Source organism: Panicum virgatum, chromosome 8N (genome assembly GCF_016808335.1).
Source record: "Panicum virgatum strain AP13 chromosome 8N, P.virgatum_v5, whole genome shotgun sequence".
Classification (NCBI taxonomy): Eukaryota; Viridiplantae; Streptophyta; class Magnoliopsida; order Poales; family Poaceae; genus Panicum; species Panicum virgatum.
This window is the reverse complement of record NC_053152.1, coordinates 47,706,457-47,730,280: the sequence shown is the minus strand read 5'-3', so window position 1 is coordinate 47,730,280 and position 23,824 is coordinate 47,706,457. Positions and strand designations below refer to the sequence as shown.

The 23,824-nt window shown below is 49.6% G+C and overlaps 1 long non-coding RNA gene, 3 other non-coding genes and 1 pseudogene across 5 annotated transcripts; 4 read left to right on the top strand and 1 right to left on the bottom strand.

Moving 5' to 3' along the window:
• The first annotated feature begins 872 nt into the window (after positions 1 to 872).
• On the top strand, positions 873 to 3,014 carry LOC120686301. 2 transcript variants are annotated; one of them, XR_005680128.1, is made up of 3 exons: positions 873 to 1,609; positions 1,795 to 1,831; positions 1,930 to 3,014. It is a non-coding gene; the product is annotated as an uncharacterized LOC120686301 (long non-coding RNA). The 2 variants fall into 2 exon arrangements; XR_005680127.1 differs by lacking the exon at positions 873 to 1,609 and having other exon boundaries at positions 1,691 to 1,831.
• A 2,719-nt stretch (positions 3,015 to 5,733) lies between these two features.
• Positions 5,734 to 23,824, bottom strand: part of LOC120686772 — a 35,867-nt pseudogene continuing 17,776 nt past the window's right edge.
• LOC120686970 lies at positions 14,387 to 14,583 on the top strand. The gene has a single exon (XR_005680476.1). It is a non-coding gene; the product is annotated as a U2 spliceosomal RNA (small nuclear RNA).
• Positions 18,203 to 18,399, top strand: LOC120686972. Its single transcript, XR_005680478.1, has one exon. It is a non-coding gene; the product is annotated as a U2 spliceosomal RNA (small nuclear RNA).
• Positions 21,514 to 21,710, top strand: LOC120686971. Its single transcript, XR_005680477.1, has one exon. It is a non-coding gene; the product is annotated as a U2 spliceosomal RNA (small nuclear RNA).

The window sequence follows — 23,824 nt, the reverse complement described above, 5'->3', positions numbered from 1 at the left end:
TATATCTTGATTGTTTTCGTATGACATGTTTTACTGCAACTAAATAAAGAATAGAGAAAACATGTTTTTGAATAATAATTGCTAATATAACTTGATATTTTTCAATATTATGGTCAACATAAGGTGGTGTCCAAAATTGAGCTGTATACGGATTCGATCGTGTTATGATGTGTTCAAATTTCAAAGTTTGACTTCAATTACAAGAAACTATATGAGAAATATACAATTTTGTGAACAATTTACTGTCTCACTTTATGCAAACTATTTAAATTTTTTATGGAAAGGTTATAAACCAAAAATATGTTGTCATATCAATTTATAGAATTTTTTACTAGATTTGGATATTATTGTAATTATTATATAGTAATTCGGAGAAAGAAGTTTGAATTATCCCTCGAAGACAATTGAATTTTTCATCCATCTCCGAGACATGGGCCAAAATGGAACATATGAGCCTAAATATAAATTTTCTACAATTTTTGTATCCTTTTGGGGTACACATAGCTCAAATTATAATTACTTTCAATAAACATGCAGAAAGTCATTTAAACCGTCGAAAATAGTAAATGAGTTTGAAAATTATCAAAACTTCTACAAGACAAATTATATGTAGTCTATTATATTTAGAAAATATATTAGTGTATATAAGATAATTATTTTTATATGTTACTTCACAATGGTGCAATAAAATGGGAAAAGAAAAAGAAAAATATTAAATGGGCCGAAACACTACCTAGGATCGTTTTCTATCAGAGCCCAACTTCTCCCGACCGTCCATCTCCGATCCAACGACTCAGATCAATCCATACATGTATAAATAGGCCAACAAACCCTAGGCCAGCCTCTCTCCCATCCCCATCCCCATCCCCATCCCCTTCCCCTCCCTCCCTCGCAACCCTCCTCAGATCCCGCCGCCCCTCCGCCGCCGCCGCCTCCCACCTCCACTGCTGCCGCTTCTCCAGATCCAAGCGCCGCGCCCGCCGTCCCCCTCTGTTCCCACGCCCTTGCCGATTCGCTCGTCACCGCCGCTCCTCGTTGACCAAGGGTGTGGGTGCGGCCGCATCCTCGTCGATCCCTCCCTACGAGCGCGTGTTGGGGCTGGGGGCCATGGTTGCCTTCCTGCTCTTGGTGGTGATGCTGCCGGTGGCCGGACTGCATGTGGAGGTGGGGAGACGGGCGGTGTTCGCCAAGCTCAGCGATGGCGGCCGCGCCTCGGGTGAGGTCGTGTCCTCCTCGTTCTCAGATCGACAAGGGCTCCCGCGCGCCTGGGTCGCGATGTGTGGTCAAGCTTGACCCCCTCTTGTTTGAGGATTGCGTCCACGCCGGAGAAAACATCTACTGGCACATCGGCAAGTTCGGCCACATGCTTGCACGCTAGATTTCTCCTCCCTAGCCTGGCCATCTCCTCACCTCACCCGCCCTCCTCCTCGCCATCCCCGCCCGGCGCCAAACCATGGGGGCCTGGCCGGAACAGGATCCATCCATGGCAGGCCTAGGTCCGACAGCCTCCTTGGCTTCGTGCTGCAAGGCGGCGCTGCAGGGAGCGGGCCGCTCGAGCCAGGCCAGCGCATGCGTACCACTCGCCCGCGCCTGAGCCGCTTGCCTGCCTGTTCGTGAGCGCATGGGCCTGTTCGCCCCTTCCACGCAAGCCTGAGGCCTGCTCGCCTGCTCGGGTGCCGTCCAGGCAAGTGGATCCCTCTGATTTTTTTGTTCCCCATTCAATTCAAGCCATTTTACTTCACTTGCACCTCTACTGGATGCAAAATCCCTCACGATTTCTTCTCAAATGTGCAGTACACGACTGGGATCTATGGTCTTTGCTTGGTCAGAGGTGCAAAGGCAAGTTCCTAGTGCTCAGATCTATTTTTTCTTGCATACTAGTTCATTTCGTTTAGACCCGGAGAGTAAAATGTTTACTTCTTTATGCAGAATTGCAGATCTTTTTCCCCTGACTCTTTCTCTCTCTGATATGTCACCCAGTAGGATTCATTTGTGCTGCTGTGGTAAAGAAATGAAGAAAAACCTTTCCTTAAATCCCTGTATGCATGTTCCTTTCGATTTCATAGTGTGTATATCTGTATGGTGATTTTGTTCTCTTTTTACTACGTATTTTGGATGCCACTGATGCCGTGTGAACAAACTGAGCCTATGTTACTTTTCAGTTTTCACTTTTGTAGCATTTCTATAGATGGCTTTTGAAGTAAATAATTTCTCCACTTCTATAGATGCATTTTGAACAATCTGAGCATTTGTTTTGAACAATAGAACCTGAATTTCTATCTACTGCATCTGGTCTATCGCAAAACATTGCTCCACGAACTAGTATGTGTTCTCTGGTTAAGTGATTCCATTTACCTGATAGCAGTTATTTACAGATAATTATAGGTTGTTTTAGACCTTGTGTTTTTATTGCCACTATCAAATGCACATGCTTTATCTTCAGTGAGTGAGTTTTTTCTGAAACTATAGGTTTATTTGTTGGCTGAGGGATATAACTAGAGCTTTATTTCCTTTTTCTCTTATAAATGAATAAATGAGTTTTATTTGTGAATATGACTAGTGGAGAGTTTATGTTCAAAATTCACCTTAGCAGCTATGTCACTTTGTTTGGACTTAAATCTGATGAGATGACTGAACTAATCATAAGTATTTCTTTTCCCTTGTCAGGTTGCATTACTACCGAGCAAGCTGAGCGTGAAAACCTATGTGATCTATTGTTGGTGTTGCAGGTCTTGTTGGTGCTCTCGAACATTTGCTCCTTTGCTTCTGGAATCAAATTGCTACTTGTATCATGTGCTTGGATTTTTGGTGCTGTAGGTCCTGCTGGTGTGTATTTTGGGTTGTTGTATCTCTTTTCAATGTAAACATGAGATTGTATCCCTTATTTTGGGCTGCTAAAATTTTATATGTATTTTAGGCTGTAATGATCATTCTAGTGTATGGTACGAGAAATTGGATTGAATTCTGGTGTATGGTATGAGAAATTGGATTGAATTGATGAGCTCAATTTTTAATGGGCATGTTTTGTGGGCTCTGATTTGATAGTGGGTAAAAAAATGGCCCAACTGACTGGCCTAGTTCAAAAATTGGCCTGCTAACCAATGGGCTGTCATTGTGACGTTTGTGACGAATTTTATGACGTTTAATTTCGTCATGGATGATGGGTCTGGGCTTGGATGCATGGGCCTAAGAGTGTTTTATGACGGTAAAAAAACGTCATAGATTGCATTGATTTGTGACGATTTTGAAAAAAACGTCATCCGATTTAATCTGTGACGCTCAATATATGACGCTGCCCGAAAACATCATGAACAAAATTTTATGACGAATTTTCAACGATCTATGACGAAATTGTTCTGTCATGGAATAAATGGTTTCTTGTAGTGGAGGTGTGAAATTCTAGAAATTCGGAAATTTTACTGTAGCAAAACCGCCTTTTTGCTGAGCCAGGATTGTTTTTCAAACAGTTTCGTTAGTTGGAGGTGTAGGATATCCGGTTTCGTAGTTCAAGGGCCAAAATCGGACTATCGTGATAGTTCAGGGTTGAAAAACAGACTTTACCCTTTCTGAAATCAATAATTGATTTCGCTGTAGTTGTCTGAACAGCAGCAAGTTGTACCAAGACTGCAGGGGAAACAAAAACACATTTGTCACAATTCCAATTCTGCATTTGATCAGAGGAATACTGCATGCTGAGCTAAACATCATGGCAATACTCAATTAGCTTGCACATTCACCTACTCGATCAGGTCCTTTTTGTAATAACAGCGGCCTCATTTCACTGTCCTTCTCTGAACCTTAACATATACTGTACAATGACTGTAGGAATAACAGTATATTTGTTGCCACTCGCCAAGCTCTATCTTAGGGATGTTTGCTCAAAAAATGTTTCTTAAAGATGTTGAAGAGCATCGCAAAAAATACATAGCTTGCGTAGTCACATACGTAGTACATGGCCAGGCCTTGTGCGATCAAAGTGTAGCATTTTCCAACATTTTAGAAGGCTGAAGATGCTTCACTCTGGAAAGAGCACCCACCTGTCCTTGGGATAAAGCCACTGCCATTGTCCGATTTTTTATACTCTGCAAAGTTTATTTATGTTATCTTTCTCCAGAAAATATTCTGGTCTCGTCCTTGAATGTGCTTAGGATTGGTAGAGCAGCGTACTTATTTGCTGTCAGCGAGAAATCGAAGCGGCAAGACGAGCTGCACAGATCAGTTTCAGTTGCAGTTTATATCTAGTAAGGTTTTAAATAGCCGGCTATAGCTTCCGCTAAAGACAGCTATAGCTGCTAGGCAGGGCAGCCGCTATGGTATTTAGCCCGCTAAAGCCGGCTATAGCTCGCTAAATGCCGGCTATAGCCCGCTAATGCCATAGCAGCAGTCTTGACCTGCCGCTAAACGCCTTGGCCGGCGATTTAAAACCTTGCTATCCAGTTGCAGTTTCAGTTGCCTCAAGGTGTTCTCTCTGAAGATTATGCAGGCACATGGTGGTTTCAGACTTTCAGTCCACCATCATCGAAAGCTAGTAGCCGGTGCGAGCTCACCGTCCATGATGCCCCAGTCCACCATCATCGAAAGCTTAAGCTGTAATGGTGTGAGCTTGTGGCCGCACGCGGGCATCCCCCGAAGCCGGCCGGACGGCCGTCTCTTTGATTTGGTGACCTGTACCGCGTCCTCGACCGGCGACGAGCTGCGGCACCAGCTCGCGTCAGCAAGCATAAAACAGAGCCAAGGCCAGGCCGCCGTTCAGCAGCGGCAGGCGCTCGGCACCACGCACGGCCCGGCCGCGCGCGCGACTTGCTGTGGCGGCCGACCGGGCGGCGGCGGCGAAGACGGCGACACGGCAGGCGGCACGCACCTCTCCAAGTCCAAGCTTGCCGGCCGCCGCCCGCCGGGGCGTCTCCCCAGGCCAGCAGACACGCTTCTGCCCAGAATGGATCGCGAGAGCTCCGGCGAGGTTTCCGGGGCCCTCGACGCCCGGCGGGCACTCACCGACGACGAGCCCGAGCGACGCCGCGCCTGCCTGATGAGGACGACCGAGTCGTTGATGCAGTCCACGTCCGATCCGGGACGCTCGTGCTTGATCCGACGGCTCCCAGGGACCCAGGGGGGACGGTATTTGAAATACCGTCCACCCCTTGGGCATTGTTTCGCTCGCCGTCCGCCCCTGATCACCCGCCTCCGCTGCACGCAATGAGCGGAGCTCATGCCGGCCTTCAGCAGCGGCGCGGCGGGCGGCGCGCTGGGTCGCCGCGCCAGACGGAGCCCAGGACAGAGGCGGCCGCGGCAGCCGGCAGGCGCAATTGTCGCCGGCGCTGGGAGTTGTCGCTGCTGCCGTCGCGACAGGCGAGCCCGGCGACGAGAGCCTCCGGGCCGGGACGTGGTCGGCGGCCACCAACTTCCTCTGGTGCTGCATCTCATCTAATTAGCCCGTCGGTCACTGTCAGGTTTCTTGTTCGTGGTATGCTATTGCTGACAAGAGTGCATCTCGCCGGAGCGCCGCTGGACGACGACGGTTCTGATGGGCGTCGCTTGCCTTGCCTTGCCTTGCCACTTTGCCAGCACGCATGATGACCGAACTTCCTCATGAGTTATCGCAACAAAAAAAAGATGTTCTTGTTCATTAGATTGGTATATAGTAGTCATATACCGAAGTCTGCGTGCCCAATTGATCCTTGGCTCTTATGGGAAGCTAGAACTTGATCCAAAGCCACACATGACACTACTAGCTGCAATGCAAATGCAAAGCCTGCGTCAAACACAAATACAATAGTCCACCATCATTGTTCTCCAATATAATCATACAACATTTTATAGTAGCACAGAAGCGAAGCAAGGAAAATTGACAACACCACAACCATCACAACAGGCTTGTAAATTATATAAGACTAGAGTCCAGCTCTTAGATTACGACTTTTTACCACCCCTAGCACGCGGGCGTGAAGAAGAAGATGTCGTCGAGCCGGTCATTGGTCGGCGAGTTCCCGCCGTACACCAGCAGCCCTCGCCGGCCGTCCTTCTCCCCCGCCGCAAACGCGCACCACCCGCGAGGCCCCGGGTGGTGCTCGGCCCCGGCGCCGTCGTCCAATCGCGTCCACGCGCCACTCTCCATGTCCAGGGCGAACGCCTCCGCCGAGAACTTGCCGGCGCCGAGGTGGCCCAGGTCGCTGGGGTCCACCTCGCCGCCGAACACGACGACGCACCCCGCGACCCCGGCAGCGCAGAACACGCTGCGGGGGCTCGGCTTGTCGCCGGCGGTCTCGACCGCCGACCACCGGCCCGTGGCCGGGTCGTAGCAGTGCACGTCGTCGAGCTCCGCCTCCCCGCCGAAGCCGTACACCACCCACAGCCTCCCGCCGGCGACAGCCAGCCCAGGCCCGCCGCGCGGGCGGCATGCCTCCCTCGGCGGCGGCGGCTGCTCCCACCGCCCGGCGGCCACGTCGTACCCCCACAGGTCGTTCAGGCGGCCGGCGGCGCCGCACCCGCCAAAGACGTAGACACGGCCGCCGCCGCCAGCAGCATCGCCGTCGGCCGCCATGGAGTGGTAGCTCCGGGGCGGCGGGCCGTCGGCGCCAGAGGAGTGCGCCAGAGGAGGGCCCACTTGCCTGCTGACATGTCGAAGGAGTAGAGCTCGTTGAGCTCCTTGTGGCTCTGGTCGCGCCCGCCAAACATGTACACCATGCCGCTGATGGCCGCCATGGTCACGCCGACGCGCGGCGGCGGCACGTCGCCCGTGGCGGCGAGCGGCGACCAGGTCTGGGTCTTGAGGTGGAAGGCGTACACTGTGTTGTCCACCGGCACGCGTGGGGTGAGCTCGCCGCCGAACGCGTAGGCCGTGTCGCCGACGAGGGCGATGGCGTGGGAGCTCCTTGCTCCTGGCCCTGTTCCCTTCTGCTCCAGCTGGTGGTGGGTGATTAATACAGTAAGTGGCAGAGTGATGAATCTACAGTGTCAAATTTGGTAGAAATCTATGCTCATCCGAGCTCCTTATACCCAATCCAAGCAAAACTTTATTACTTTAGCATGGATCAGCTGCTGAAAAGTGACCCGAAAACAAAACAGCTCTAATTAAGCCGTCGTAACATGCATATTATCCTGTTGACTTCCTTCAGGCAGACTAACTAGACAGCTAGCCGTAAATCTATAGGTAGATCGGCTGATAGTGAACGCTACAACTAGAAATTTGGTCCTAAAATCATCTGAAGTTGCTGTTACAGCAATAGTTAGGACGCACGCAGCTGTTGACTTGAGCACAGGACTTTCCTGTCGACCAGCGTTGGCATCAACACAGATCCATTAGAGAATCATCATAGAATTTCTTGCATCAAGAAACAAATCCCTCCCCTCAACTTCCCCCAAATCAGAACCAAAGCCAAAATCCGATCCGGACTTTAGAAAAGTCCTAAAAGAATAATTTGCAGATGGTTGCTACTAAGAATTTGAGCAAGGAATCAGAAAAATTGAAGCTTCAAGGGTAGGGGAAAGGGGAGGCACTCACCTTTACCCAGGTGCCAGCCATTGCCACCCACAGCGCGGAGCTCGTCTGCTTCCTCTGCTTTTCCGTGCTGCTGGCTGCTGCTCTGGTTCGTGCTTGCCCTTGGTCTGACGACTTCTAACCACCGCCTTTGGCAAACAATTGCACTTCTTTCTATTCTTTTCTAATGTTTTGGACGAGGCATTTGGGTGTTTTGTGGGGCAGGTGTCCACTAGATAGTCATCAGCTGCATCACACGTGATCACGTGAATCACTGGGGTGTGTTTAGTTGGTGAAAAAATTTAGATTTTGGTACTGTAGCATATTTCGTTGTTACTTAACAAATAATGTTCAATTATAAACTAATTAGGCTTAAAAGATTCAGCTCGTGCTAATCAAAGACTGTGTAATTAGTTATTTTTTCAACTGCAATTAATGCTCCATGCATGTGTCCGAAGATTTGATGTGACAGGTATTGTGCAAAAATTTTTGGGAACTAAACAAGGCCTGAAAATATCCCTAATGACACGATATTATGTTGTAGACCCCATTTTATACACAGTAAAATTCCTCGTCTCTATATATGATTCACGCACAAAAAGAGATCCAATGAGTGTGGCCACGTCACGGGCAATTCTTGGCCGTCGGATCAGCCAGGATCGTGCCTGGTTATTTTGTAAAAAGGTCCTCACATTTTAATGAAATCAACCAGTGGTCCGGACACCTCTTTCGGAAAATTTTGCGAAAAACTCTCAACTTTTCTTGAAATCAACACACCGCCGCTCGCCGGACCGCTGCTGGACGATGACGGTTCTGATGGGCGTCACTTGCCTCCTTTTCGCCCAATATCCTAGGCGACGAGCCGGACCTTGATGACGGTCCATCAGGAAGAAGCTGCCAAACAGGCAAGCTTGGATCACTGAAGCAGAGTCGTCGAAGATTGACTAGATAGGAGGCACACATCAATGCTCTGATTTACTCTGCAGGCTGCAGCCTTGAGCATTTGAACTGCATTTTTTTTGTTTTATACTCCCTCCATTCATCTATGCAAACACACGGATGAAAACTCGCCCGCCACAACTGACACCAAAAATCTCGCACCCCAGCAAAAATCGGCCGCCCTTCCAAAATTCGCGAATCAATCTACCCCGTTATCGCCGGAAAAAAATTCTATGCAGCCGGGCTGCAAACTGCTCCCGATGCAGCCCCTCTCTAGATTCGTGGCACGCGTACATCTACGAGATCCATGCTCCTCTGGCCGTTGGCCGTAAGAGGCGAAGCAGATTACACGAGTGCGTCTCAGAGAGACGCTGCGAGCACAGACGAGCGACGGGCGAGCCGCGAGCCGAGCGCGGGTATGGAGCGCAGTAGAGCCGAGTATAGCCTTCATAAAAAAATGCGTGGTATCCTATCCGAGGCCGCGGGGAGCTCTGGATGAACGCCTGTCGCCAATCCAGGGCAGGCTGCACGAGCACAGTTTGCAGCCCGACTGCACAGAATTTTTTTCCGCCATCGCCTCTAGTATCTCTCGACCGAAAACTAAATTTTCGTCACCCGCCATCGTCTGATTCAGTCGCCAAATTTCAGACTTGAAAAGTTTCTCCGACCCCCGCCATTCCACTCGAGAATGCATCGTCTATATAAATCGGCATAGAGAAGAACGCCGATCACCAGTCATCCTTGCTCCTATGATTACAGGTGTTGGACCTAAACGCCGATCCACCCTTTGATTGGGATGAAAATTGGGGAGTGGGAGGGTCCTGCTCATGAACTTGATTATGATATGGTGTGGTCTGATTAAGGTAACATTTGTTCTAATTTTACTGTACCAATAAATTTTATCAACCTGACTACTTAGCTTTTGGTTTTGTAGATGGTGGAGAAGGAAGATCAGTTACTCATGGTGACGATGAAAGAACAGACACTGATGGGGAAGGAGCAGGCTCTGCCGTTCCTGAAGGAGGATCAGTTACTGGTGATGATGGAGGAACAGACACTGATGAGGAAGCAGAAAAAGCAGGCTCTCCGTTCCTGAAGGAGGTTATGTTCTTGCTGAAAATGAAAATCCCATTGATGTGAATGCCTCTCGCGTTCCTGATGGACGAGCCGACGCTGACATTGGACGAGTTGAGAGTAAGTTTATGGGCTGGTCTTCGCTTCTCTACTTTGATTTTGGTTTACAAGTGGTACTCAACTTTGCATTATTGAGTTGATGAGTATTCAGATTAGAGTGCTTGGATTAGTCCCTATTGTCAGATTAGTGGCACTGTACATTGTTAAACGGTCTACAGTGCTCTGAGTTTTGCTGAATGTGTTGTTTTGTCCCTATTGTCGGACACTCTACAGTGAAACGATATGTTAAACTGAGGTTCTTTCCCTATTTTGTCGGACATGATAGCTATGTTGTCGTACAGTCTATCTGTGCTGTGTAGCTCTGTTTCCCTATTGTTGGACAGTCTAGCTGTGCTGTGTAGCTCTCTAGTATTCAGACTTGGTTGACTTGTTCCATATATTCAGAGTATTTGTTTGTCAGTGCTAAGATTAGAATCCTTGGAGTAGCACTTTACACCTAGCTGTCTGTAACTGAAAGTTTCAGTTTCTGAACATAGTAACTGAAAGTTGCTGTCTGTTGCTGAACTTAGTAGGAGTATTTTCAGATCATTTTTGCTCAGATCAAGTACATCTGTGTAAGCAATTTTTAATTCTTGTTTGCAGATTCAACCGTCAAAAAGAGGAAACACTACTTGGATGATATTAAAATTGCCATTTATCTAGAGTTGTTGGCCAAGACAGATCCACCTATTTTGCACCGTGGTGTTTCGAAACAAGTTGCTGAGAAGTTCGGTGTGCCAATTAGAGTTGTGCGTAGAATATGGCGCAATGGACAGGACGCTGGTGGGATAGCTGGTGTTAAGAACAAACTGGTTAATTGTGGTCGTAAAAGAATTGAAATAGATCCTGAAGCCATCGATCATGAAGCGTATTTCTTCTTATTATAAGACGTGATTTGATGAAATAGATCCTGAAGCCATCGATCATGAAGCGTTCTAGAGGGAATAGGGCTCCCAAATATGAATTTTTTAGAAATCCTAAGGGGCCTTGCATATAGATGAATGTAGGGAGTAGTATTGATTTGAGAGACATGACATGGCGTTTCACTAACTGCCTGATCCTCCAATGTTTTTTTTTTTGAGAAGCTTGATCCTGCGATGCTACATTGAACAAAACAATATGAACTCTAAACATGCAGAACTCTGTGCCTTTGGCTGCCGCCGCCGGTAAAGGAAGGCGGCGACGAGGCACCGGCTCGCTGCCGCGCGCACCTCCAGCTCCGACGACGAGCTGCCTCCGCGGCGCGAGCTACCTCGCCGCCGCCGTCGCGAGCACGGAGTCCGCGCGACTTCTGTTCCTGTCGCTGGGCATCTGTCGACACGCGTAGCCCGCCGTGCGCTGCCGCATCCGTGCATGGATCCGGCGTGTGCCCACTGCCCACACGGGACACGTCCTGGCCGCGTGCTCGCCAGGCCGTCGGCCGACGAACTCAGGTGCTGCTGCTTCGTGCTCTGGTCTCTGATCGACCGACCGTGGCAGACTACCAGCCTCTTCGCCGGAGCGCTGCCACGTCGCGGGCGTCGCTCGCCACTGCGCTGACGAGGACGACCGAGTCGCCGCCTGCAGCCCACGCCCGATCTGGGCCGCACATGTTTCATCCGACGGCCCTCACCCCTCAGGGACCTCAAGGGTTGGACGGTATGTGAAATACCGTCCACCCCCTGGTCGTCGTTTCGCTCGCCGACCGCCCCTGATCGTCCGCCTCCGCTGCGCGCCGGCGCTCCGCGGCGCCCCAGGACCATCGCCCCTTCCGTCCAGGTCCCCTCCTCCCGTGACCGCGTGATGACACCGGCTCGGATCGCACATGCCATGGCCACGGGCAACAGGCAAGGAGCAAGGAGCGGCGGAGTTCATGCCGGCGTTCGGCAGCGGCGCCAGACGGAGCGGCGCAATAATTGTCCGCGAAAGCAGGGAGAAACGCGCTGCGCGAGCTGGCGTGCAGGGGTGATCGGCGACTTGCTGTTGCCGTCGCGACAGGCGAGCACGGCGACGAGAGCATCCGAGCCGGGAAGGACGTGGTCCTCTGCTGCTGCATCTCATCTAATTAGCCGGTCACTGTCAGGTTTCTTGTTCGTGGTATGCTGACAGGAAGTCAGGAATGCATCTCGCCAGATCGCTGCTGGACGACGACGGTTCGGATGGGCGTCGCTTGCCTCGCTCTCCCCCAATCCTGGATGTTGACGACGGTCGATCCGGAGAAACTGCCAAACAGGCAAGCTTGGATCACTAGAGATCAGTCCTCGAAGATTGCCCAGACAGGCACGCATCAATATTATGATTTAGGGGGTGTTTGAGAGAACTCTGCTCCACCAAAAACAGCTCCAGTCAATAAAAATATACCCAAATAGGTTAGCCAGCTCCACTCCACTTCTAGAAAAATTGATTCCACTCTAGGTTTTTTGGGAGCTCCTTAGGAGATGCTCCACCAAATAGTGGAGATGGTGGTAATTATCCACCTGCCACTGTTTACACATCTTTCTCATACCTTTTCACACAAAAAATAGAAAAGTCAACATGCTGCCCGAGCTCCCAACACCGCGGTGCCGTGCGCAAGTGCTCCCGTCGCCCCTGCCGCTACCCCTAGAGCTCACCGTCGCCGCTACCGCCAGGGCTCATCGCCGCCCATCGCCTACGCAGGTCGCTAGGGCTCGCCCCCCACCAGCCGCCGCCTCCACCCCTGCCGCTCCCGGCCGCTGGGGACTCTGCCCCGCCGCCCATGGGCCATCGCCCCCAGTCCGCCCCGAGGACGTGCTCGCGCCGCCCAGGAGCTCCTCCCGTCGCCGCCCTAGGGTCCCCTCCTGCCCTCGCCGTAGGGCGCGAGGTCTAGCGCGAAGGGGTCGAGCGCGGTGACCACGGCTAGCACCCTGCCGTGGTGGCGCGCAGCGCATGCCAACACGAGGAGATAGGAGAGCGGTGTGGCGGCCGGGAGCGACTGCAGCAGGCGCTTCGTGGCGCGGAGTAGTGGTGGGCACAGTTTCCCGAACTCTGAACCCGAGTTATCCGAACCCGAACCTGAACCCGAATTACCCGATCACTATTTCGAGTAGAAAGTTGAGAAACCTGAATTTAATTCGGGTAATTCGGGTTTTGACTCTCGGTACCCGAATTCTTTTAAAACCCAATAGATATGGCCTAATCCACTGACTTGACCCAACAACCCAATAAGAAATTTAATTGTTTTATTTATTGATTCCTTGTTTGTTTGATTTGTGCAATAATAGCGATATGTTGATTTTACTTTTGTATTTCATCCCCTTTTTTAGTTGTTGCCTAATGGGAGAGACAATAATTTGGCAATTGATGGGATATTTCGGGAAAACCCTAACCCAAACCCGATATTTCGGGTACCAAAGATTTCGGGTATTGCTTTTTTCGGGTCAATTTCGGGTAGCATTTTTAGATACCCGAATTACCCGAACGCCCAGGGCTAGCGCGGAGCGACAATGGGGCCGACGAGGGCGAGGCGGCGGTGTCGAGCGCTTCCGATACGAGGCAGGAGATGCAGAAACTGTCTAAAGGTAGAAGATTAGGTGGGGGCCACATGGAAGTGGGGTAAGGAAAGGTGGGCTAAGTGGGCTGCTGCTTGCACAATGGACCGCGTAGGGTGGAAGGAAGTGGGCTTGTAAGATCTGTGGAGCACAGCTCCCCCAAATATGATGGAGTAAAATTGCTGGAGTGGAATGCAAAGGTGTAGTGGAGTTTGAGTGGAGTTGCTTTTCTTGGAGTTGAGTGCTCTCAAACAAACACTTAGTCTGCAGCGGAGAGCACCGAGCAAGGCTGTATTTTTTTTTATTTTACAATTGAGGCATATATGGATACTGAATTTCACTAACTGCGTCACTGTCAGGTTTCTTGTTCGCGTGGTCTGCTGACAAGAGTGCATCTCGCCGGCGTCCTCCCTGCGCGTTCTGCTTTCCCGCCTAGAACGCAGACGATGACGATCTCATCGGCGCCGCCGACGGCCAGTGCGGATCCTCCGGTAGATCTCGAGAAAGGCGCCGCCGGCCGGCCGAAGGCAGCGGCGACGACCGAAGAAGAGGAGGAGGAGGAGCTGGTTGTGGTGGACCCTTGCAAGGCCATGTATATCAAGGCCACGCTGGTGATCTTGCTTTTCTCTCAATCTTCCCTACTGCTGCTGCATCTGATGCTATTCGTTATAGAATTGCATGCATACAGTTTACTAAAAACAAACTAACAACGGTGTGCCAGCTCAGAAAAGGAATCCTGTGTTCGGAAATACGCCACGCAGCGTAGACCGTCCGCAAGTGACAGCACTGACCTGACCTTAGCGCTAAGCTACTAGCATCCGAGGACACAAGTGCCTTCTTCTTTATTAGTAGTCTGTTAGTTTCTTGAGCATTTGTACACCCTCCTGATAAATGGAGCAGGAACCTTGCAGATATGGAGTGCTTTGTAATCTGTTTCTTGATGAGTGCCTGTGGGCTGTGGCTTCTATGTTTGTCCTGTCAGATTGCTCAAGTCTATGGAGTGCTTTGCAATCTGTTTCTTGGTTATGGTATATATTGTGCGTATACTAAACTCTTCTCTTCTGGCAGCAGTTTTTGCGTCGGATCCTGATTGTGGAGGGGCTCTAGCCCTTTTCGTTGGCGTTCGAGATCTGGGCTCCTTAATGGGCCGATTGCAAAGCTTAACAGTTTGGCCTACGTCCCTCTGATTGCGATTATGAGAAGACATGAGTAGTACTTTGCGGAGCATTATTAGTACCACATCGCCTGGTCAGAGCCGCGAGGCCGATGAGTAGGATACAAAACAAGGGGTACCGCAGCTTACCAACTCATACCTTTCTCGGCCTTTTGGCTAAGATCAAGTGTAGTATCTGTTCTTATCAGTTTAATATCTGATATGTGGGACACATGCCCACAATGATATTAAATTTATTTTTTATGGGAGAGGATTTGCTATGATAGCTTGCTATCTGGCTCCTCGTGTGTTGCTCTAGCGTTGCACTACTGCTTGAGCCTGGCACACCCCAACCAAATCAAAATTTAAAATTTCTCAAGATGTATTTTGATAGAATTTTGTTTTCTAACACCTGCCTTAGCTCTGCATATGGTATATGCAGTGCTTTGCACACACAAGTACTGAATACTCTTTGCTGTCGACCTATTTGGTGAGTGTCGATGACGAAAAAGACAAAAGAGGTTGTGTTCTCTGCATTGTTATGGTTTCCACTATCCACTTGGCACCAATATGCAACCCCAGTTCTTGCAGACGAGTACAAAGGAGCGGGCCGAAAGCGAGGTGCCAAAACTGGCTGGAACAACACCAAGTGGGATTCCATGCTAATGCTACTGCTGCTGCTATGGACACCGATGGCCAAGCTCCGGCCTTGCAGATCCCGATACAACTTCTTTTCAAAAAAAAAAATCCTGATGCAGCAATGGCGGAAAGCTTAGGCCAGTCTCAATAGATGGTTTTATGACATTAAATATTATCAATATTGCTGATATGATAAGGAGAGAGAAGGATGAAGTTTCATAGGATGTGAGGAGAATCTCATCATCACCATAAAACCTATCTGACAAAGTTACCTAGTCCTAGACTAGATAACTATGCCATGAAACTACGTACCGAGACGGGCCTTAGCAGCAAAGCGAGCGACTCAACCTTTCAAAAAAAGGAAAAAGAAAAAAGAAAAGCGAGTGGGGTTCAACCAATCTATACACCTAGTATCTGGGGATTTGCGTCCCTACCCGTGTTTATATCTTCCTGTGATTGCTTTCAAACAACAAGATACAAACGAGGATGAATCTTAACAAGCGCATGCATGTCGATGATGTTTCATGTTTGTTTTGTAAGGAGCAAGAAACTGTAACCCACCTTTTTCTTTTATTGCTGTGTTGCCAAAGCCCTCTGGATTTACCTTTCTGACATCTTTCATATATCCCTTGGAGCTAATTTTGAATCTGTTGCCCGTTGGTGGGTTAGCAATAGAAAATATAAGATTTTGAACAGTTTCTGAGCCACATTGATGTGGTATTTATGAAAATTCCGTAATGAAATGTGTTTTCAAGGCAAAAGTTGGATGGGGAAAGCTGCTACTACAAAAACTATGCATCATGGTGAAAAAGTGGCGGATCTTGTTCTCAGAAGGGGATTTGGAGCTGCTGGATCAAACGCTGACAAGCCTCTACTCCAAATTGGTGCAACCACTCGGCCTCCCCAACGTGTCCCAGAACTCTCCTACAAGATCATCGCCGGAGAACAGATCAAGTTTGGGAATGTTGCCTGGGAGAGTCTCTACCAATGCTCACTGGGTGACCTCTGAAGATGATGGGTTGTCGACTAATGCGACCCATGCTATTACTGCCTTTTCTCCTGTACTACCTAGTTTTGCTAGTCTTGAACATCTAGCTACTCTGAACTCTCGAATTGCTCTGTTGGACATGCTTTGTTTCTATGAAATAAAGCGGGGAACCTTTTCTCTAAAAAAAAAGAAAAGTGAGCGACTGAATGGGATAAAGCGACTACCATTGGGCCGTGCAGGGCTGGCTAATTTGCGGGTGACTGTTCCGAGAGCCTCCGTGCAGTCGATTTGAGAGACAAGTAGCATCCATGTGGTTCCTAGCATTCTGGTTTCTTTTGCTGCTACCGAGGCGCAGCCCAGCAGTATATATAAGATTTTATTTGCAAATTTATATAATAAATTATATAAACAAGTTTTTATAATAATAGATAAAAAAAGTTTAAGTACAGAATTATTATACAAAGAACATCGATAAACTTTTACATACAAAATTTTTAATCAAACAAATTTTGCAAAACCAAATATTCCAAACAGTGTGGAAAAAATTTGGAGACCAAAATTTAAAGAAAACAAATGTTGTGAACACAAAATTTTGAAAACAAATTTTAAAGAGAAAAATTTAACAACAACAAAATTATTACAACCCAAAATATATAAAAAAACAGACACACGTTACGTTGAGGAGCACCGAGCATGCCTGCAGGCTGCAGCCTGCTTGCCGATGCTATCTCCGCTGCGCTGCCAAGGTCTCGGTGCGCGGCTCCGTAGATAAGTTAGATAAGGACGGGTCGATCGGAAATTGCACGGAACATGCAGTTTGAGCGGTCACCCGTAAAATTAGTTTTGCGGGGCCGTGCGGCCCATCATGCACTCGCCGACCGATTTTTAATTCTGCAAAGTTTATTTATGTTATCTTTCTCCAGAAAATATTCTGGTCTCGTCCTTGAATGTGCTTAGGATTGGTAGAGCAGCGTACTTATTTGCTGTCAGTGAGAAATCGAAGCGGCAAGACGAGCTGCACAGATCAGTTTGCAGTTGCAGTCGAGGCGCCGCGCCGCGCTCCCGCGCCCGCCTGACGAGGCCTTGACCAAGCCTGACGAGGACGACCGAGTTCGCTGACCGCAGTCTACGTCCGATCCGGGGCGCTCATCTTTGATCCGACGCAGGACACCAGGGGTGGACGGTATTTCAAATACCGTCCACCCCTGGACGTTGTTCCGCTCGCCGTCCGCCCCTGATCGCCACGCCGGAGCTCCCCAGGACCGCCGCCCCTTCCGTCCAGGTCCCCGCCCGCCCTCCCGTGACCGCGTGATGACACCGGCTCGGATCGCGCCGGCCATGGCCACGGGCAGCAGGCCAAGGAGCAAGGAACGGCGGAGTTATTCATGACTGCCGGCGTTCAGCAGCGGCGCGCTGGGTCGCCGCGCCAGACGGAGCCCAGGATGGAGGTGGCCGCGGCTGGCGCTCGGCACCATGGACGCCCGCGCTCGGCGGCGCAATTGTCGGCGGCGCTGGGAGTTGTCGCTGCTGCCTGCCGTCGCCGGTCCGTCGCGACAGGCGAGCACGGCGACGAGAGCCTCGTGGCTGGGACGTGGTCGACGGCCACCAACTTCCTCTGGTGCTGCATCTCATCTAATTAGCCGGTCACTGTCAGGTTTCTTGTTCGTGGTATGCTATTGCTGACAAGAGTGCATCTCTCCGGAGCGCTGCTGGACGACGACGGTTCTGATGGGCGTCGCTTGCCTTGCAATCATGGACGACAAGCCTGACATTGACGACGGTCGATCAGGAAGAAGCAGCCTGCAAACAGGCAAGCTTGGATCAGGACAGTTTTCAAGTTCTGAAACTTGTAGCAGGATCCGAGGTAGTAGTAGTAGTCGTGTTCTTCCTGTGTAGCTTGAGAACTTTGTAAGCGTCCGCTTGATCCTTTCATGCTTTCCTGGTGGTTCATGCTATTTTTTTTGGGGGAATTAATTATTCAATCAGAGGAGCTTTTTGGGTTTAAATTTTTAGTGAAGCTTCTGTCAAATTTGGCCGTTGAATATAGCATCTGGGCTCTTTAGAAGCTTATGCTCTTTGTACAAGCTATAAACTCTTCTAGCATCTTTTTTTTTTTGTCAGATCCTCATCGGAGGAGCTCGCTCTAGCCCTTCTCGTTGGCGTTCGAGCTCTGGGCTCCTTAATGGGCCGATTGCAAAGCTTAACAGTTTGGCCTACGTCCCTCTGATTGTGATTATGAGACATGAGTAGTACTTGCAGAGCATTATTAGTACCACATCGCCTGGCCAGAGCCGCGAGGCTGACAAGGAGCATACAAAACAAGGGGCACCCGGGCTGGGCAACTCATACCTTTCTCGGCCTTTTGGCTAAGATCAAGTGTAGTATCTGTTCTTATCAGTTTAATATCTGATATGTGGGACACGTGCCCACAATGATATTAAATTTATTTTTTATGGGGGAGAATCTGCTATGATAGCTTGCTATCGGAGTCCTCATGTGTCGTTCTAGCGTTGCACTACTGCTAGAGCCTGGCACACCCCAACCAAATCAAAATTTAAAATTTTTCAAGAAGTATTTTGATAGATTTTGTTTTCTAAGGAACGTATGACATATCTTTGATGCTAACACCTGCCTCAGCTCTGCATATGGTATATGCAGTGCTTTGCGCACACAAGTACTGAATACTCTTTTGCTGTCGACCTGAACTTCATTTGGTGAGTGTCGATCACGAAAAGAGAAAGAGGTTGTGTGTTATCTGCATTGTTGTGGTTTCCACTTTCCAATTGGCACCAATATGCAACCCCAGTTCTTGCAGACTTGTACAAAGGAGCGGGCCGAAAACGAGGTGCCAAAGCTGGCTGGAACTACACCAAGTGGGATTCCATGCTAATGCTACTGCTGCTATGGACACCGATGGCCAAGCTCTGGCCTTGCAGATCCCGATGCAGCTTATTTAAAAAAAATTCCGATGTAACAATGGCAAAAACTTAGGTTAGTTTCAATGGAGGATTTCATAACATTAAATATTATCAATTTTGCTGATATGACAAGAATAGAGAATGATAGAGTTTTATAGAATTTGAGAAGAGTTTCATCACCATAAAATTCATCTGACCTAGTTACCAGACTAGATAATTATACCATAAAAATGTGCACTAAAACTGGCCTTAGCAGCAAAGCGAGCGAGCGACCGAACCTTTCTAGAAAGGAAAAAAGAAGAAAGTGAGCGACTGAATGGGATAAAGCGACTACCATTGGGCCTCGCGGCCCATCATGCAGTCGCCGTCCGATTTTTTATTATGCAAAGTTTATTTATGTTATCTTTCTCCAGAAAATATTCTGGTCTCGTCCTTGAATGTGCTTAGGATTGGTAGAGCAGCGTACTTTGTCTGCAAGAAATCGAAACGGCAAGGCGAGCTGCAGAGATCAGAGGTCGGTTCATCACAAACGCATGCTGCTCTCAGTCTCAGTTGCAGTTTCAGGGGATGCATGGTACACTCTGGAACAGGCTGAAGGTGTTTGTCGCACGCACTAGCTAGCTGTGTTCAGGCAAGTCACCGGACGGTGGTGTTCGCTGGAGTGCTCAAGGAGACTCTCTCCACTCGGAGCTGCCACCGGCCATGGCAGACCGAAGCTCGATCGCCGCGGCACGCCGTCTCGTCTCCCGGTGCATGCAAGCTAGTTCGACCGGCGACGAGCTCCGGCGGCACCAGAAAGTCAGCAACGCTGCAGCGCCGCGCGCCGCCTGACCTGGATGACGGCGTCGCCGACCCGACCGCAGCCCACGCCCGATCTGAGCCGCAGATGTTTGATCCGACGGCTGCCCCAAGGGCCCTCGCGCCCCGTCCGCTCCCCCGCCGTTCAGCAGCGGCGGTGCCGACTCGCCTCGCCGCGGCAGGCACTCGGCACCACGCACGGCGCCGGCCCGGCCGCGCGCGCAGGGAGAGATGAGCGGCGCGACTTGCTGTGACGGCGGCCAGGCGAAGACGGCGACACTGCAGGCGGCACGCACCTCTCCAACTCGATCTCGAAGGAAGCTTGCCCGGCCGCCGGGGCGTCGTCTCCCCAGGCCAGCAGACTCTTTCGCCCAGAACGGATCGCGAGAGCATCGGCGAGGTTTCGGGGTCCTCTTCGACGGCCGGCGGGCACTCGCCGACGACGAGCCCGAGCGACGCCGCGACCGCCCGACGGGGACGACCGAGTCGCTGACCGCAGTTCACGCCCGATCTGGGACGCTCGTGCTTGATCCGACGGCTCCCAGGACCCCATGGGTGGACGGTATTTCAAATACCGTCCATCCCCTGGGCGTTGTTCCGCTCGCCGTCCGCCCCTGATCATCACGCCGGAGCTCCGCCGCGCCCCAGGACCACCGTCCCTTCCGTCCAGGTCTCCCCACCCTCCTCCAGTGACTCCTGTGACCGCGTGGCGACGCTGGATCGGATCGCACCGGCCATGGCCACGGGCAGCGGGCAAGGAGCAAGGAGCCGAGTTCGTGCCGGTCGGCATTCAGCAACGGCGCACTGGGTCGCCGCGCCAGACGGAGCCCAGGGCAGAGGCGGCAGCGGCAGCCAGCTGGCGGTCGGCGGCGCTGGGAGTTCTTGCTGCTACCGTCGCGCTCCGTTGCGACAGGGGAGCACGGCGACGAGATCCTCCGGGCCGGGACGTGGTCAGCGGCCACCAGCTTCCTCTGGTGCTGCATCTCATCTAATTAGTCGGTCGGTCACTGTCAGGTTTCTTGTTCGTGGTTTGCTGACAAGAGTGCATCTAGCCGGCGTCCTCCCTGCGCGTCCTGCTTTCCCGCCGGGAACGCCGACGATGACGATCTCATCGGTGCCACCGACGGCCAGTGCGGATCCTCGCCTCCTCGGGTAGATCTCGAGAAAGGCGCCGCCGGCCGGCTGAAGGCGGTGGCGACGACCGAAGAAGAGGAGGAGGAGGGGCTGGTATCAAGGCCACGCTGGTGAGGCTTGATCTTGCTTTTATCTCCATCTTCCCTACTGCTGCTGCATCTGATGCTATTCGTTATAGAATTCCATGCATACAGTTTACTAAAAAAAAAACTAACAACGGTGTGCCCGCTCAGAAAAGGAATCCTGTGTTCGGAAATACGCCACGCAGCGTAGATCGTCAGCAAGCGACAGTACTGACCTTAGCGCTAAGCTACTAGCATCCGAGGACACAAGTGCCTTCTTCTTTAGTAATCTGTTAGTTTCTTGAGCATTCGTATACATCCTCCTGATAAATGGAGCAGGAACCTTGCAGATATGGAGTGCTTTGTAATCTGTTTCTTGATGAGTGCCTGTGGGCTGTGGCTTCTATGTTTGTCCTGTCAGATTGCTCAAGTCTATGGAGTGCTTTTCAATCTGTTTTTTGGTTATGGTATATATTGTGCGTATACTAAACTCTTCTCTTCTGGCAGCAGTTTTTGCGTCGGATCCTGATTGTGGAGGGGCTCTAGCCCTTTTCGTTGGCGTTCGAGATCTGGGCTCCTTAATGGGCCGATTGCAAAGCTTAACAGTTTGGCCTACGTCCCTCTGATTGCGATTATGAGACATGAGTAGTACTTGCGGAGCATTATTAGTACCACATCGCCTGGCCAGAGCCGCGAGGCTGACAAGGAGCATACAAAACAAGGGGCACCCGGGCTGGGCAACTCATACCTTTCTCGGCCTTTTGGCTAAGATCAAGTGTAGTATCTGTTCTTATCAGTTTAATATCTGATACGTGGGACACATGCCCACAATGATATTAAATTTATTTTTTATGGGAGAGGATTTGCTATGATAGCTTGCTATCTGGCTCCTCGTGTGTTGCTCTAGCGTTGCACTACTGCTTGAGCCTGGCACACCCCAACCAATCAAAATTTAAAATTTCTCAAGATGTATTTTGATAGAATTTTGTTTTCTAACACCTGCCTTAGCTCTGCATATGGTATATGCAGGGCTTTGCACACACAAGTACTGAATACTCTTTGCTGTCGACCAGACACTTGGCACCAATATGCAACCCCAGTTCTTGCAGACGTGTACAAAGGAGCGGGCCGAAAGCGAGGTGCCAAAGCTGGCTGGAACAACACCAAGTGGGATTCCATGCTAATGCTACTGCTGCTGCTATGGACACCGATGGCCAAGCTCCGGCCTTGCAGATCCCGATACAACTTCTTTTCAAAAAAAAAATCCTGATGCAGCAATGGCGAAAGCTTAGGCCAGTCTCAATAGATGGTTTTATGGCATTAAATATTATCAATATTGCTGATATGATAAGGAGAGAGAAGGATGAAGTTTCATAGGATGTGAGGAGAGTCTCATCATCACCATAAAACCTATCTGACAAAGTTACCTAGTCCTAGACTAGATAACTATGCCATGAAACTACGTACCGAGACGGGCCTTAGCAGCAAAGCGAGCGACTCAACCTTTCAAAAAAAGGAAAAAGAAAAAAGAAAAGCGAGTGGGGTTCAACCAATCTATACACCTAGTATCTGGGGATTTGCGTCCCTACCCGTGTTTATATCTTCCTGTGATTGCTTTCAAACAACAAGATACAAACGAGGATGAATCTTAACAAGCGCATGCATGTCGATGATGTTTCATGTTTGTTTTGTAAGGAGCAAGAAACTGTAACCCACCTTTTTCTTTTATTGCTGTGTTGCCAAAGCCCTCTGGATTTACCTTTCTGACATCTTTCATATATCCCTTGGAGCTAATTTTGAATCTGTTGCCCGTTGGTGGGTTAGCAATAGAAAATATAAGATTTTGAACAGTTTCTGAGCCACATTGATGTGGTATTTATGAAAATTCCGTAATGAAATGTGTTTTCAAGGCAAAAGTTGGATGGGGAAAGCTGCTACTACAAAAACTATGCATCATGGTGAAAAAGTGGCGGATCTTGTTCTCAGAAGGGGATTTGGAGCTGCTGGATCAAACGCTGACAAGCCTCTACTCCAAATTGGTGCAACCACTCGGCCTCCCCAACGTGTCCCAGAACTCTCCTACAAGATCATCGCCGGAGAACAGATCAAGTTTGGGAATGTTGCCTGGGAGAGTCTCTACCAATGCTCACTGGGTGACCTCTGAAGATGATGGGTTGTCGACTAATGCGACCCATGCTATTACTGCCTTTTCTCCTGTACTACCTAGTTTTGCTAGTCTTGAACATCTAGCTACTCTGAACTCTCGAATTGCTCTGTTGGACATGCTTTGTTTCTATGAAATAAAGCGGGGAACCTTTTCTCTAAAAAAAAAGAAAAGTGAGCGACTGAATGGGATAAAGCGACTACCATTGGGCCGTGCAGGGCTGGCTAATTTGCGGGTGACTGTTCCGAGAGCCTCCGTGCAGTCGATTTGAGAGACAAGCAGCATCCATGTGGTTCCTAGCATTCTGGTTTCTTTTGCTGCTACCGAGGCGCTGCCCAGCAGTATATATAAGATTTTATTTGCAAATTTATATAATAAATTATATAAACAAATTTTTATAATAATAGATAAAAAAACTTTATGTACAGAATTATTATACAAAGAACATGGATAAACTTTTACATACAAAATTTTTAATCAAACAAATTTTGCAAAACCAAATATTCCAAACAGTGTGGAAAAAATTTGGAGACCAAAATTTAAAGAAAACAAATGTTGTGAACACAAAATTTTGAAAACAAATTTTAAAGAGAAAAATTTAACAACAACAAAACTATTACAACCCAAAATATATAAAAAAACAGACACACGTTACGTCGAGGAGCACCGAGCATGCCTGCAGGCTGCAGCCTGCTTGCCGATGCTATCTCCGCTGCGCTGCCAAGGTCTCGGTGCGCGGCTCCTTAGATAAGTTAGATAAGGACGGGTCGATCGGAAACTGCACGGAACATGCAGTTTGAGCGGTCACCCGTAAAATTAGTTTTGCGGGGCCGTGCGGCCCATCATGCAGTCGCCGACCGATTTTTAATTTTGCAAAGTTTATTTATGTTA